At 34.1% G+C, this 17,527-nt stretch overlaps 1 protein-coding gene across 34 annotated transcripts in view; it reads right to left on the reverse strand.

Moving 5' to 3' along the window:
• Positions 1–17,527, reverse strand: part of LOC145259193 (band 4.1-like protein 2) — a 585,710-nt gene that overhangs the window by 339,813 nt on the left and 228,370 nt on the right. The window lies entirely within an intron of this gene.

Here is a 17,527-nt window from a genome sequence, read left to right on the forward strand (position 1 = left end):
AAAAAAAAAAAAAAGCTTTGAAAAACAAATACCCCGTAAAATGAAAATCAACGTTTTTTTTTTTGTTGTTTTTTATTTTTTTAGCAAGGATTGTTCTTTTTCTCCCTCTTTTTTTTTCTTTTTCTTTAGAACTTTTCTTCTCATCTACTTTTACAATATTTTCTTCTTTTTTTTTTCATGTTCATTAGTAACACATTTATTAATTCATGGGAAAGGTTCAAAATAAACAACTAAATGCGATTATTATTTATTTTCAAAATCCCCTCCTCCTCCTCCACCACCACCTCTTTGCTTTCCAGAGTGTTTCTTGCGTCAACAGGTCGGTGTGTTCCGAGCACCTGCGCTCTTTCTCTCTACTTCTCTCTCAAACACGCACACGCACGGTCTTCTCTTTCTTTCTTCTCTCCTTCTCTATCATACACACACTCTTTCTTTCTCAAGCACACATACACATTCTTCCATTCTCTCTTTCTCTTTCGCTCGCTCACACAGACACACATACAAAACATTTTCTCTCTCATCACACATATCACACTTTCTCTTTCTCATAAAAACATACACTATACACTTTCTCCCCCCCTCTCTCTCTCAAACAAACATACACACACACACTCACTCACTCACTCTCTCTCTCTCTCTCTCTCTCTCTCTCTCTGCATATATATATATATATATAGAGAGAGAGAGAGAGACAGTGAGGGGGAGAAGTGTATTGTGCATGAGAGATAGAGAAAATGTGTTTTATGTGTATAATATATATAGAGAGAGAGGGGAGGAGGGAATGCAGGTGCCCGCAACACACCGACCTGTTGACGAAAGTAGTTGTTTTTTATTACTGAGAAGAACCGAGATTTATTAGTTTTCAGCTTTTTTTTCTTTCTTTATAGTTTTTTTTTCTCAAGAATGTCTTACATTTAGTAGGTATCATATAAAATAAGAAAAAGACTCATCCACTAACCGCTTATTTATTTAATGAAATTAGCTCACGTAGTCGTTAAAAGTTAGAGCACACTTTTGTTAAGTTTGATATTTTCAGTTTCCTAGATATCCCTTTCCCTCCCCCCCCCCCCCGCTCTCGTCTTCATGGGATGTGGTTTGAGTGAGGGGCACTCGGAAACCATCTGCTTTTCATCGCGTGGGTGTGCAAATCTAGGCTATAAATGGAGGCTCTCATTTCTAGGAGGAAGAGGAACACCCTCCCACGAAGTGGTGTCTTCCGTAGGTAACGCGCAAGCCTAGATCCGACTTCGATATCAACAGTCAGTTCGACAGAAACTGTGCCATTTCTGTGACCTTTTAGCTGCCGGACTGACGCAAATGTTCTGGATAGCCCTAGGAGGTTCAGGTTCACCCTCCCAGTTCTTTCCTCCCGGCTTTTTGGGTGGAGCAAGTTTATCGCTTGTTGTTTGAGACGCCCTCACCGGAGAATTCCGATGTGGTTACTCACTGACTTATTTTTACGGGGTCGGAGTGCTGGCTCATTTATACCACGTTCTGACATTCCCCTGGCGATGGCCATAAGGTAAATATCCATTAGGTCACCAACACACCGCTCTCAAATACTTGTCATGTTAAAATAAAACATGCTCCTTTTACACTGACGTAAGGGTTGGCCAGTCACTTGACCTCGCGAACAGGATCGTGCTATAGGTGTATCAGAATTTTTGTAGGAATTTTTGACACCCCTAACACGAAACTGCGAATAAAATATAAAAAAAAAACTCGTAATTTCTCCTTTATAAGTGGATTGTTTATTTTCTTTATGGATTATACTTTCAAAATAAACTATTAAAGTTGTTTTAAAAGTAATAGAAATATTTTTTTTTATTTAAAAAAAAAAAAACAGTAATGAATTTTACGAACTCAATATTTTTAAATTTTTAAACTTTAAAAATCTACCAAAATTTTTCTATTGATTCTATTTTTATGATATTTTCAGGGTCAATGTGAAATTTTATGCTCTTTCCAATAAACCGAATAATATTTTAGACAAACGTTTTTTTTTTAATTCACGCCCCTTCCCCCATTTTCAAATGTCTATTAAAAAGTAAATAATTAATTTACTCACCAAAGTTTTATATATTACAAATTGAAGAGAAAAGGTCAATAAATAATATATTCAAATTTAAAACAAAAAAAAGTAGTGTTTTTTAGAAATTTACCTGTAAAGTTCGAAGTTTAAAACTTTTTTTTTAAACCACGTTCTTTGTTTTTTGTTTTGTTTTGTTTTTTTAATGAAACCTTGGTCCTTGCTCCTTTAATTGAAAAAAAAAATTAGGGCTTGAATTACATTTTTCGAGTAGTTATAAGCTTGGAAAGACAGGGGGTCGAATAATTCACACCTCCCATTTTGAAATGTCTATTAAAAAGTAAATAATTAATTTACTCACCAAAGTGTTATATATCACAAATTGAAGAGAAACGGTTAATAAATAATATATTCAAATTTAAAACAAAAAAAATAGTGTTTTTTAGAAATTTACCTGTAAAGTCCGAAGTTTAAAACCTTTTTTTAAAAAAAAAAACGCGTTGTTTTTTTTTTTTTGTTTTTTGTTTTTTTAATGAAACCTTGGTCCTTGCTCCTTTAATTGAAAAAAGATTAGGGCTTGAATTACATTTTTCGAGGAGTTATAAGCTTAGAAAGACGGGGTGGAATTATTCACTATTTTTCACGAAATTTCTGACACACCTACGTGCTATAATAATGGCTCACAGGCTGGACAACGCTCATTGATGAACAATAAAAGGAAATTACTTATGTAGACTCCTGTCAACCTAAATATTTCAAACCACAATGAAAATAAATACCGAAAAATCAGAGAAACAAAAGAAAATGTAAAATTAAGAAAACGCATGACAAAAATTAGTTTTTCTCAAAGAACGTCAAAATACTTCAAAGTGAAAAAAAAAAAAAACACCTGAATCAAAATGGACGAAAATATGACGTGTATCTTTGAAACTGGTATTGAAAATATAAAAATCATGGCTAATTGAAAGATTTCAGCAACTTACAGAGTGTAGTTACAGGAGTAAACAATAGGTGGCGGGCGTTGAAGGAATAAAATAAAAAGCCGACTAAGACAACATTGTCACTTTGCAACTGTCTACATCTAATGTCTGTCACAGGTCAGTGTTAAACCGGCTCTCAGTTTTTATCTTATGTTTATTTCTTTCATTTTTCATGCAGAAATAAATATGATTATGTTTGAATCATGTTTTTGCGATCATACTATTCAAATTCTGTTGGGTGGATCAGAAGACAATAACATTCGGTCTTTTGTTGAATACGAAAGCCTCGTCTCTGATGGTCAAAATAGTCATCGGTAATCAGGCTCGCGAGCTGGTCAAGATGCCTTTGCAGACCGAGTCCAGGCCATAGATTTTAGGTTGCCGACCTTGCATTAGAGAGGTGTTTGCCCTCAACTCGGGGGTGGGGGCGGATATTAAACGATTAGAGAAGATTTGGTATAAGACCGGTTAGCTAATATCATGTGACTTAAATTTTCTGAATCTAGAAAGATGCCAGAAATTCGGGATCATTTTTGTTCACTAGTACCATTCTAACTTAGGTTTAGTGACTACATTAATCAAGTGTATAGTTTTCATAGCTAAAAAAATTATTTTTTAAAAATTGTCTTATTTTTCAGAAGGGAACCCAATCGTACCGATGCCACATACAGTTTCACATAATAAACTCTTACAAGGTTAATGTTAGCCTCGCTGTGTTGAATGCTTTTTGTGTGTGTGTGTTGCTGTTGTTCGTTTTTGTTTTCTTTTTTTTTTTTTTTTTTTTTACCACAGTGATCACCACTTATCAAGGCCCGGAAGCCACTCAGGGATAAGGGTTATTGCAAGTACATCACGTTAGTGAGGAGATTTTATGAAGTGTTTAATTAGGGGGGCGGTTCATTAGGAATTTGTTAACATTAGACTTGAAGACATCCAAGTTGTAGTCCGGAGGGAAGCAGGCAGACGGAACAGAGTTCCACAGGCGTGCAGTTCTAAGAAAGAAGCTTTGCTCATGAAATCCGCGTTTTGATTTAGGCACAGATATAGAGTGGGGGAAATTTTTCACAGTGGATTCAGCTAGACGGGTGTTTTTCGTGAAAGTTTGGCGAGGGGGGACCAGAGATTGGAGTTCAGACGAGCACCTGCCATGAAAATAACGATAAAACAAGGATAGGCTCGCAACGTCTCTTCTGTGGGAGAGGGGTTGCAGGGTAGAGAAAAGGGCATCCTCCACTAAACCACTTTTTTGGCAATATGATATTTAGGACCCTAAAATAAACTTCAAGGGGGGTGAGTTAATACATGTAAATTGCAAGGCCCATTTAATGTGTCCAGCATTTTGTTAATCACCTGAGAGTGGGGGAAGTTAATAATGTTTGGTAAATGTTTACTTTAGAGCCTAAAATCCATGCTGTCCGAAAAAATGGACAGGGAAACCTTACAATAACTTGGTAAAATGTAATGTCGTGTGGCCGTTAGTTTTTACATGTGTCGTTAAAGTTCAAACCTCTCTTGGACCCCCACCTCTTTGGTATCGCCGCAAAGGAACAAACAAATAAAAATAAATAATTCCAACTCTGCATTTTTTTTTTAAATGCAAATGAAATGCTAATAAAATGCAAATAAAATGCATTTATTCATGGTTCTTCCAAAACAACGCTTTTCATTATTTTTCCAAAGTCTCTTTGCACACACACGTGCCTTTTTTAATAGCCTCTTTTGCCGTCACCCCACGCTGGCGCTAGACAGCGCTTTTTCACCCTCAATTTTCACACGTCCATCTTGTCCGGTGTGCACTTTGCTTCTCTTTTCGATCACATGGAGTATTTTTTCTCGCCTTTTCCTGTGACATAGGCTCGCACACAACTGCTAATTTGCATACATGCTTTAACAGCTGCTGCTGCTAATATTTTTGAAATCTTTCGACTGCTGCTGATATTTTCACACTCACTCATACACGCTCCGTTAGAAAACGTTGATTATGCTACCACAAAACTGGATATGGAATCAGCACAATTGGTGAGCATTAGTAACGTTGACAGTGCTAGTGTACGAAAGAGATCTCAGATTTCTGGCTTTGGAGAATTTTGGTCACATAGTATTAGCTGACCAGTGTAACAACAAATGACATAGTGATATGTAATCTCTGCCGGATTATGCCGGCATGGTGAAAATTGTGATTTTGCTGTGAAGGTTGGTTAGTGCAAGAAGAGTTCAAGGGTTAAGTCGTTGACGTATGCCAAAATTGGTAGCTGGGGTCGACGATAGCAGCCTGAGATAGATCATTCGGTTACATGTGAAAGAGGATGTGCAAAGAAAGAAAGAAAGAGAGAGAGAGCATGAAAGAAAGAGAGGAATATATCTTTTCTCTCACATACAAGTCAGTCTGGTTTCCGATTTTGGATGGAGCAGACATGTTGAAATTGGGACAAAGATACGTCGGAGAAAGAAACACAAAAATAGAATTCAGAATCGCTGATTAGAAAGAAAGAATAGGCTCCGACTTATTATTTTGTGCATGCGGTTCCCTTTGCAGTTACGAGCAACAAAGCCAAGTGGCAGAGAAAAGGTATGTCAAAGTTTGGTTATGCACACATATAAGACATTATGAACACGGCCATATATAGACACTAGACGTATCATGATTGCATACATAGATACAGACAAAGAGATACACTTAATGAGATATACACACAACAGGCAAAATCCCCCCCCCTTCGCTACAGAATAGCATTGAATTGATATGGACCAACATGAGACAGATTTGGGGTACACATAACAATGCAAAAGCCTTTTTAATGCAAAAAGTATACTTAGAAGTGAAACTCCTATATGTCCTATTTGTTAAATAGAAATAACAGAGGTGAAACGGTCCAATGCACATAGTGTAAGAGAGCATGGAAGCATGGATGGCTGTATGCAAATGACCAAGCCGTGTGCGAGGTGACGTCACGGCAAAGAAGAAAAAATATTATAAAAAGAAGAACCTGTGCGCAGACCTATGATCACATTACAAACACGTAAGTGACGTCACAGTTGAGATGAGAAGTCACACGTGGCCAGGGAAGAAGGAATAAAGGTCTTTTGTTAAAACGAGTTGAGTTTCTTTCCTCTTCCTTCCTTATGTTTCTTTGCGATGGAGTCTGCAATGCTTTGGGTCCTTAAATGTTAACGACTATGTTGCAATAGAGCAGTTAATTATCTTACCTTTGTTATATATTTGTTTCTTTACCAATTTTCAGTTTGTTGTTGCCTATAGTGTATTTCTGTACGACATTTATGGACAATAAAATCACAAAATTACAAAAGATAAATTTTAAAAAAGACATCTGATCTTTCGGTTGGGGGGATATTAAAAGATTAGAGAAGGTTATATCATTTCGTGTAATAGCAGTTAGCTAATACCGCATGACCTAAATTTTCCGAATCTACAAAGATGCCAGATATTTGAGATCCTTTTCGTACACTAGTACCATCCTAACTTAGGGTTAGTGACTAGATTAATGAAGTATATAGTTTAAATTGCTAAAAAAATTATTTTTTAAAAATTGTCTTATTTTTCAGAAGGGAACCCAATCGTACCGATGCCACGTACAGTTTCATGGCGGCATAATAAACTCTTACAAGGTTAATGTAAACTTTGCTGTGTTGAATGTTTGTTTGTTTGTTTTTTTGTTTGTTTTTTTTTGTTTTTTTTTGTATGTTGCTTTTGTTTTTGGTTTCTTTTTTGGCAATATGAAGTTTAGGACCCTAAAGTAAACATTTACCATATGTTCTTTTCTAGATTAAAGGGTCCTTCAGAAAATGCTGTTTATTTTTAGGTTAGAAAAGCAAATGAGCCATAATACTCGACTTTCATCCCTATTTAGTTGACTCCCTATGATGCAAAAGTTAGATACAAGGTCTGTTTGTAATCCTGTGTTCCTATACGAACTTGAATGTGTCAGCTGGACTGCAAAATTACGTTAAAACATGGAATCTTTCCAAAGCCACGTTATACTCTTCATTACTGATCATAAACTATCCAGTTGAGGGTTATGTACTGAAGGCATAATACAGAGAAGCTGGTTGAAAGAAAAGAAATCTCTGGCCCCCCCCCCCTCGCCAGTCTTTCACGATAAACACCCGTCTAGGTGAAAACACCGTCATTAATTTTCCCCACTCTTTATCTGTGCCTAAATCAAAGCGTAGATTCCTGGAGCAAATCTTCTTTCTTAGAACTGCACGACCGTGGAACTCTCTTCCGTTTGCTTGTTCCCCTCCTGACTACAACTTGGATGTCTTCAAGTCCAACATAAACAAATTCCTGATGAACCGCCCCCTTAAGTAAGACACTTTATCAAATCTCCAATACTAACGATTACTATGATACTATCCTATTGATTACTTTACACGCAATAACCCTTATCCCTGAGTGGTTTCCGGGCCTTGATAAGTGATAACCTCCATGTAAAAAAAAAAAAAAAAAGAAAGAAAAAGAAAAAAGAAAAGAAAAGTTGGTTATTCATATTATTTGGAGTCTTTGGACTACTGCTCTCATCATCAGTGTCATTAACCAGCCTGCACTCAAAATGTACTGACCTGCCGCAGGACCTTTGCTAGCATACAGATGCATGCATTGTCAAGGAAGTCAATGGGTTTGAAACCTGTCAGCTTCAACCCTTCAACCTTGTCTGTTCTCATCTTGAATGTCATTTTCACAATGTTTTGGTCGATATAACCTCCGACCTTCTTCAGGTATATCTGGTCAGACTCAGGAGTTTGGATGGAATTTCAAACAGAACTCTTCATTTACTTCATGGAGGTAGCATGCTCTTGTTCCGTCAGCCATGACTGGATAGAGGTCCTAAGTAATTCACAATTGTATTTTCTCATCTTGAATGTCATTGTATTTTCTCATCTTGAATGTCATTTTCACAATGTTTTGGTCGATATAACCTCCTACCTTCTTCAGGTATATCTGGTCAGACTCAGGAATTTGGATGGAATTTCAAACAGAACTCTTCATTTACTTCATGGAGGTAGCATGCTCTTGTTCCGTCAGCCATGACTGGATAGAGGTCCTAAGTAATTCACAATTGTATTTTCTCATCTTGAATGTCATTGTATTTTCTCATCTTGAATGTCATTTTCACAATGTTTTGGTCGATATAACCTCCTACCTTCTTCAGGTATATCTGGTCAGACTCAGGAATTTGGATGGAATTTCAAACAGAACTCTTCATTTACTTCATGGAGGTAGCATGCTCTTGTTCCGTCAGCCATGACTGGATAGAGGTCCTAAGTAATTCACAATTGTATTTTCTCGTCGCCCACACTGAGAATTGAACTTTTAATGAAGTGAATATTACTTTCACAATTTACGGAACGAGAACATGTTAGCCTCGTGAAGTAAATAAAGGGTTCTGTTCAGAATATGTGCTTATGTCCTGAGTTCGACTGAAAGATTTCTAAATTTGACCAGATATACCTGAAGAAGGGCAACAATTAAGTAAGATTCCCTGAATTTCAAGTTCCTTAAGCTTAAACTGTTTTACACTTCAAGCTTAAGTCTTTAGTTTTAGACATTTTTTTAGAATCAAAATCGTGTTGTGGATTTTGATCACCATTTAAGTAAGGATTCTAAACTTAAGGTTTAATAGCATTTTAGTTTGAATTTAATCCTTGTAGGCAGACATAAAAGTGGGTCAAGCCGGTTCTGTTTAGAGAATTAATTTGATCCGTTCATGTGCAAGTATATAATCATCATCATTAGTATTAATATTATTATTATTATTATTAATATTATTATTATTATTATTATTGTTATTATTATTATTATTATGATTATGATTATTATTATTATTATTAATATTATTATTATTATTATTAATATTATTATTAATATTATTATTATTATTATTATTATTATTAATATTATTATTATTAATATTATTATTAATATTATTATTATTATTATGATTATGATTATTATTATTATTATTATGATTATTATTATTATTATTATTATGATTATGATTATTATTATTATTATTATTATTATGATTATTATTATTATTATTATTATTATTATGATTATTATTATTATTATTATGATTATGATTATTATTATTATTATTATTAATATGATTATTATTATTATTATGATTATTATTATTATTATGATTATTATTATTATTATTATTATTATGATTATTATTATTATTATGATTATTATTATTATTATTATTATTATGATTATTATTATTATTATTATTATTATGATTATTATTATTATTATGATTATTATTATGATTATTATTATTAATATTATTATTATTATTATTAATATTATTATTATTATTAATATTATTATTATTATTATGATTATTATTATTATTATTATTATGATTATTAATATTATTATTATGATTATTATTATTATGATTATTATTATTATTATTATGATTATTATTATTATTATGATTATTATTATTATGATTATGATTATTATTATGATTATTATTATTATTATTATGATTATTATTATTATTATTATGATTATTATTATTATGATTATTATTATTATTATTATTATTATTATTATGATTATGATTATTATTATTATTATTATTATGATTATTATTATTATTATTATTATTATTATTATTATTATTATTATTATGATTCTTAATTCCAGTCGTAGTAGGTACGCTAGGAGAAGTATCAAGTCGTCTGGAAGGACAATTGAAAAAATTACGAATCCCTGATGTTTTAGGCTGCCTTCAGACCTCTGCTATTGCAGGTACCATCAACATCCTTAGGAAAACCCTTGATCTTTGAAGCTCCTTGTTTGGAGCCTGAATTGAGGGAAATCCTCTGGAAATGAATCCCATCTCTTTTCAGGGAGACGTTGATAAACGAAATCAGAATTATTATTATTATTATTATATAGTAATTTTAAATCGAGTATTATTATGTGTTTACTGAGTTTTTGGCAAAGTTTTATGTGATTTTTGTCCCAAATTCTTTCTGTTTAATGCAAATTCTGAATGTTTGAGATGAGATGTGAATGTTTGTATCATTTTGATTAATCGGACTATTAATCTCATCTTAGGTGTTATTAGCACAACGTTTCGGTCGCTGTACCCTGCGACCTTCTTCGGCCGTTGAATACACATTTCCTTTTCTCTACTAAGGAAAAGAGTAGTGCTAATCACACTCAAGATGAAAATAATACAAACGTTCACATCTTTCTGTTTATTTTAAAAGTTGACAATGGTATTCAAACTTGTTAAAATAGGCAACACTAGTTAATTAAGACCACACCTGCTCCCTTTTTATTTCCCTTTTATTTTCTCTTTATTTACAGGGTGACCCCCCCCCCCCAAAAAAAAGCTAAATGGAGGCCATCTAGAACATATGCTGTAGAACGGAGAAAAAAAGGCCAAATACCCTAGTGTTTTGATGTGATGTTTTAAATATAATAAACTAGTTATGACCAAAGTTTCATTTCATTCGGACAAAACACTAAGAAACGGGGCCTAATTAGAGTTGGGGCCCGTTTTTTTGGGGGGGAGGAGTCACCCTGTATTTGGATATATCAAATTACATTTTATTACATTACCTTTCATTAAATCAACTAAGAAAAATAAAGCAACTATTCTTTAGGGTTGTTATTAATATGGATGACAAAATGGAAACAAATAAATGGATGTATAGTCTGAATAAAATAAAATACGCATCAAGTGCGCTTGAAAGCCAAATCACAACATAATATTAGGAAAATAAACTAATATTTTACTTGTTTGAAATTTATCACAAATATATTTCAGCGGTATACTCCATCTTCTGTGTGTTGTTTTGTTTCTTTTTTTCCTTTTCTTTTTCCTTGCCATGTTGTTAAGTTGGAGAAAGAAGTCTGTTTGCAAAGAACCGCACGTTGTATCTAGCGGTTGTATTTTGAAATGTTTGAATTGTGTGTAGGCAACGCGAGAATAACATCAAGAATGAGAGTTCATATAGAAACGTTGTTTTAATTTGAATAAAATAAAATACGCATCAAGAGCACTTGAAAGCAAAATCACAACGTAATATAAGGAAAATAAACAAATATTTTACTTGTTTGAAATTCATCACAAATATATTTTAGAGGTATACTCCATCTTCAGTGTGTTGTTTTGTTTCTTTTTTTCCTTTTTTTTTTTTCCTTGCTACGTTCTCCAACTTTACAACATTTGGATTCTTGGACTACTGTTCTCATCTTGAGTGTTATTTTCACGTTTCAGTTGATGTAACCTCCGGCCTTCTTCATATGTACCTTGTTGAACTCGGGAATGTTTCTGTTGAACTCAGGAATCTGGATGGAATTTCAAACAGAACTCTTTAATTACTTCACAGGGATAGTATGCTCTTGTTCTGTCAGCCTAAGTCATTCGCAATAGTATTTTTCACTTGCCCACACTAAGAATTGAACTTCCAATCTTCAGGAGAATATCACTTTTACAACTGATTTTTCCAAGTACTCTAACCACTGAGCCATGTTTTGACACAACAAACAACACTTTCATTTGGATTTTTTTTTCAGAAGATGATTCTCTAATAAAAAAAACAAGATGCTCAAAAAAGAAACCTTGCAGACCCATGGCATAAAGAAGGTCAGAGATTACATCAACCGAAACGTTGTGAAAATGACACTCAGGATGAGAAGAGTAGTCTGAAGAATCCAAATAATATGAATAACCTATCCTCATCTAAAAAATTCAGAAACGTTTCTTTGTCTGTGTTTCTGCTTTCTGGAACAGTTTTCTAGAGAAGACCATGATAATGTCAACCATATCCAAGTTTAAAGTCGTCTTGAACAAACATTCAAATGGTATATAGATACAATATTTTTTTTACTTTTTACCTATCTTGTACTTTGCTAATTACTTTTGCTAAAAAAATTGATTGATTGATATCTTTGTCTTTTTTCCTTTTTTTTTTTTGGTCCCCCGACAAAAGAAGGGTGGACCTGTAAATTCGCCCTTGTCCGTTTGTCCATTCGTCTATCCGTACTTTTCTCAATAACTACAACTTGGAATTTTTTTAAATTTTGCACAAACATTAAACATGATATGAGTAAAAAAGTAACAGAACGTATTTTTCGGGAAAACTCTGGTTGCCCCCCTAGGGGTACCTTTCGGGTTAAAATGGCTAAAATTGACACTTTTGTGCTTATTAAAAAAATTCAATGCCTTGGATTTTTATAAAATTTTCTGAAAAGTTGTAACTAACTGATTTCTATATAATTTTGTTTGTCTATACTTTGCGATAACTCTTGGGTGTGCCTCAGGGGCTCTTTTAGGGCTAATAAAAACACTCCATTTTTGGGACTATTTTACTATATTTGTTCAAAATTTTCTGTGTATGTCTATTTAGCAGTTTTGTAATCTGCTGAACTCAAATTTAAATATTTTAAGGCCTTGGGAACTTTTGGGACTAAATGGGGGGGGGGTGATGGTCTTAGTCATTTGTTTTTTTGCATGGTGCAGAACTCAAATTTACGTATGTTAAGGTCTAAAACTGCACTGGTTGTTCATTTTCACCAGGATTTGACGGCCTCTGGGGACTTTTGAGGCTAAATGGAGGGGGGGGGCAAATACTGAACTTAGTCATTTTTTTTATGCCTCGTTCACTGTGCACTCACGGGGGGACCATGCATGCTTCACTTGTTTTACTTATTTTCACCACAAACAACGCATATTGCCACTTGAAACGTAAGGGCTACTATTTGAAATTGTATTAAACAGGGGAGTGCGGGGAGATAAGGAATGAGATATCTGTTTGCATTACATTTCAACTTTTACAGATTAGTACAGTCAGGGAAGCAGGAAACAAGGAGGGAATTCCAAAAGTCTAGCAGTCCGAGGGAAGAAACAACTATTTAGAGTTGAAAGCTTTCTAGCATCTAGTTACTTCAACAGTTCAGGGGTGGGATTTTGCTGCTTGCCTGGTTAGTCGTGAGTATGTACACTGAGGGAGCACAAATGCTACGAGTTTGTCGAAGCACATTCCATTAAAGCATTTTTAAAACAGGCACAAGGATGCAAAATTGTAACGATGAGACAGAGGTTAGAACTTGGCCGATAAAGTAGGAACTAAATAAAGAATGATTTGAGACTTTTTTTTTTTTTTTCTTTTTTTACAAAGAAGTCACCACTTATCAAGACCAGGAGCCCACTCGAGGATAAGGGTTAATAAACGTGCAGTGGTCAATGGGACAATGTCGTAATAATTGTTAGTAGTGGAGATTTAGTAAATCAGATTACTTAAGGGGAACGGCTCATCAAGAACTTGTTTACATTGGACTTGAAGACGATCATATTATAGTCAGCTGGAAAGCAGGTGAAAGGAAGAGAGTTCCACAGGCGTGCAGTTCTAAGAAAGAAACTTTGTTCATGGAATCTACGATTAGGTTTAGGCACAGATAAAGAGTGGGGGAAATTATTGATAGTGCTTTCAGCTAGACGAGTGTTTCTTGTGAAAGTTTGGCGAGGGGTGACCATAGATTGGAGCTCAGACGAGCGCTTGCCATGAAAGTAACGATAAAACAGAGACAGGTTCACAACGTTTTTTCTATGAGAAAGAGGTTGCAAGGAAGAGAAAAGGGCATCCCCCACTAGGCTACAAAGTCTATTTTGAACTCTGTCAAGGCAGGATAAGGTCTTTCTAGCTGCTCCTGCCCAGATGTGGCAACAGTACTCCATCCTTGGACGTACTTGGCTCTTATATAGATAGAGAATTGCATCAGTAGTGAGATATCTACTGGATCGATAGAAGGATCCCACCATTTTCCCAGCGACCTTGGCAACAGATTTGATGTACGTGTTCCATTTCAGATCAGGATTGAACCCTTTCTAAGAGTGAGAGACAAGTGGTAGATGCACTACCCAAGATGTGACAACAATATTCCTAGGTTGAAGCTTAAGAAAATCGAGCTCTGAAATTGTTCATTACTGACTGTATTTGCCAGATTTCTTCTTTTTTTTTTAACATCTTCGTCATTATTTATTTATTTATTTTTTTTTGTTAGCGAATCGTCTTCTAAACAAAAACCGAAATGAAAGTGCTGTTTGTTGCGTCACAAATGCTGGAATTTTATGCAACCGAAATCCATTAAAAATTGTGTTGATTTAAATGTGTTTATTTTTTTTAATTTTTAATTAATAAAGTTGAGTTTAAGCTGATTAATAAGCATTTCAAGATGGACGAAGGAGGAGGAGAAGAAGGAGGAGAGGAGAAGGAGGATTATGCTGATAGTGATGCAGATGGTGATAACCTAATCATGATTGTAACTGTAAATTGGATACCAGTGATGACAGACGAATCAGTGTACCATTACTTGCTGATTCGTAGGAATTGCATTTTTGCCATGATGATGGTGGTGGTGGTGCTGCTACTTATGATGATGACGAGGATGATGATGATGATGGTGACAACGATGACGAAAATAACGATGATGATAATGACGATGATGACAGTGATAATGATGACGTCTATGATGATGATGATGAGCTAAAAATCCAAATATGCTTATTATTTTTCTTCATTGCATTAAACATTCTAATGCTTTAAATTTATGTAAATCTAAAAATTCTGTGGACCTTGCTTGCTTGCATCTTGTCTTCAACGATGGGCAATTCCATCTTTTAAAAAAGATGTCAAGTGAATATATATATAATGGCATAATCGCGTTGACATACCGGTTCTCGTCAGATCACCAAAGTTAAGCAACGTTGAGCCTGGTTAGCACCAGATGGGTAACCATTTGTGAATTCTAGGCGCTGCATGTGCTCTCTGCTTATCTCGGCATTTGTTTCCAGTCGTCCTGCACTTCACTTGCCACTGGTATTTAACAATGTCGAATCAGGAGAATTATGGTTGGAAATTGCGCACCTCCTAACGCAAAAATTTTGCACGCAAGCAACCCTTCCTGGGTATCCATAGTCTGTCCAAGACTAAAGGAGCCTGTGTTTTATATATATACAGTGATGATCATATTTATTGGCACGGTAAAATAAAAGTTAAATTTTGTCTAATAAATTCTAAAAAAGGGATTAAATTAAAGAAAATAACAAAGTATATTATGTATTTTTAACTGGCCTTTCCGATGCAGCAATCGGATTTTAGAAAAAATAAATAACAAAGGAACAACAAACATAATTGCAAAAAACCCTTGTTCAAAATTATTGGCACGATTTATTTAACAATCAATTGTATAGCCTTTGGCCTTGATTACCTTCCTCAGTCGCTTTTCATAGTTTACAACCAAGTTGTTGCACTCTTCAGTAGTAATTTTAGCCCACTCTTCCTGACAATAATCCTCCAATTGAATAAGATTCTTAGGCTTCCTTTGCATTACCCTCAATTTTAATGTTCTCCATAAAGTTTCAATTAGATTAAGGTCTGGGCTTTGTGATGGCCACTCCAAAACATTAATATGATTGTCCTCAAGCCATTTCTTAGTCAGTTTAGCCGAATGCTTTGGGTCATTATCTTGCATGAACCACCAACGACGACCAAGTGAGAGCTCTTTAGCAGAGTCTTTCAGGTTTTCATCCAATATTTTAACATAATCTTCCTTTTTTATGCTACCTGTGACCTTAACAAGTCGCCCTGGTCCAGAGGCAGCAAAGGATCCCCAAAACATCAAACTGCCTCCACCGTGCTTCACTGTGGGTATGGTGTTCTTAGGCAGGAAAGCTTCGCCAGATTTTCTGTAAATATAAGACACTTTATTATGGCCAAATAACTCTATTTTCGTTTCGTCAGTCCATAGAACACGTTTCCAGAATGCAACATCTTTATCAATATGACGTTTTGCAAAGGCTAGCCTTGCTTTCAGGTGCATAGGCTTTAATAAGGGAGTCTTTCTCGGACGACATGCTTTTAAACCAGCTCTCTTCAAAACTCTACCAACTGTATGTCGAGATACATTCACTCCAGAGGTGCTCTGTTCATCAACAATCTCCCCAACAGAGATCCTTGGGTTTTGTTTTACTTGTCGAACAATTTTCCGTTCATCTCTTGGGGAAAGAATCCTTTTTCTCCCTCTACCCTCTAAACTCATAACGTGGCCTTGCGATTTGAACTTGTTTATTATGGCAGTGGATTTGGGAAGGTTTAGCTTCTTTGAAATCTTATCATAGCCCTCCCCATTGGTATGGCATGCTACAACAAGCTTCCTGACGTCTTCGCTGTGTTCCTTAGTTTTAACCATGGCGATTGAAAATTATAATTTAGTCACTTATAATAGTTTAAATAAATCGCTATCTAAAAATTATCTGAAAAAAATTATTCACTGAATTAGCGTTAAACAAGCATAATATGGCTATAAAAAAGTTCAGAAAGCACGTAAACCGGAAATTGTTTATATTATACTGATACTAAAAGAAAAACAAAGCCGTGCCAATAATTTTGAACAAGGGTTTTTTTGCAATTATGTTTGTTGTTCCTTTGTTATTTATTTTTTCTAAAATCCGATTGCTGCATCGGAAAGGCCAGTTAAAACTACATAATATACTTTGTTATTTTCTTTAATTTAATCCCTTTTTTAGAATTTATTAGACAAAATTTAACTTTTATTTTACCGTGCCAATAAATATGATCAGCACTGTATATATATATATCGTTATCCTGATGCTTTTGAATCGTTTAAGATAAACCAGATTATATTGATAAAGGAAATCCAAAACTATATTAGCAATGTATAAATGTATTTATAATTACATATAATAAATTTATATAGTTAAAAAAAAAAATTAAAAAAAAAAAAAATGTATATATGTAAAAATAAAATATTTTTAACCTTTATATATCTAATTTTAAATAAATAAGAATGTAAATATACAAACTACTAACTATAGTGGGGGTGATAAGTAGTTAAATGGATTAATCCAAATCTTATAAATACAAGAATGATAAATTAAAAAATTAAAAAATGTATCCATTTTAAATGTGGAAATTGATGAATCGCACAGGTAAGAAATTCATTTTTATACTATGAAAAGGTTAGTAATTACAATTAAGAATAGGAAATTGGGGAATAAAAATTTTTGTAACTTGTCTTCTTCCTAAGATTAAGGGTGGTGGTGTTTGATCAACACTGCTGGGGAGCCATGATGTAATACACTGTTTTGTTTTTAAATCCCCGAAACAGTGTTTCATGGTAAACAACTGATGATCCCTTAAAAAATATAAAAATTGGTATTATAGTAAATTTGAGAGTTGATGCAGTGATTGCAGGTGATTAAATGACTTACTGACTAGATGTTTTTTTAATGAATGATAAAAAATAATTTTTTGTGTGGTTTCAAATGTTAAAAACTTCAAAGACTATATATATATATATATATATATATATATATATAGAGAGAGAGAGAGAGAGAGAGAGGGAGAGAGAGAGGGGGGGAGAGATTGTTAAATAGCACAGAGTGTTATTTTTTAATGATCTTTCTTTTTGTAAATTTTCCATTTTTCGAATGGTCATTCCTATGTC

This window comes from Euprymna scolopes, chromosome 34, assembly GCF_053919585.1.
Source record: "Euprymna scolopes isolate OS-2025 chromosome 34, ASM5391958v1, whole genome shotgun sequence".
In the NCBI taxonomy this organism is placed as follows: domain Eukaryota; kingdom Metazoa; phylum Mollusca; class Cephalopoda; order Sepiida; family Sepiolidae; genus Euprymna; species Euprymna scolopes.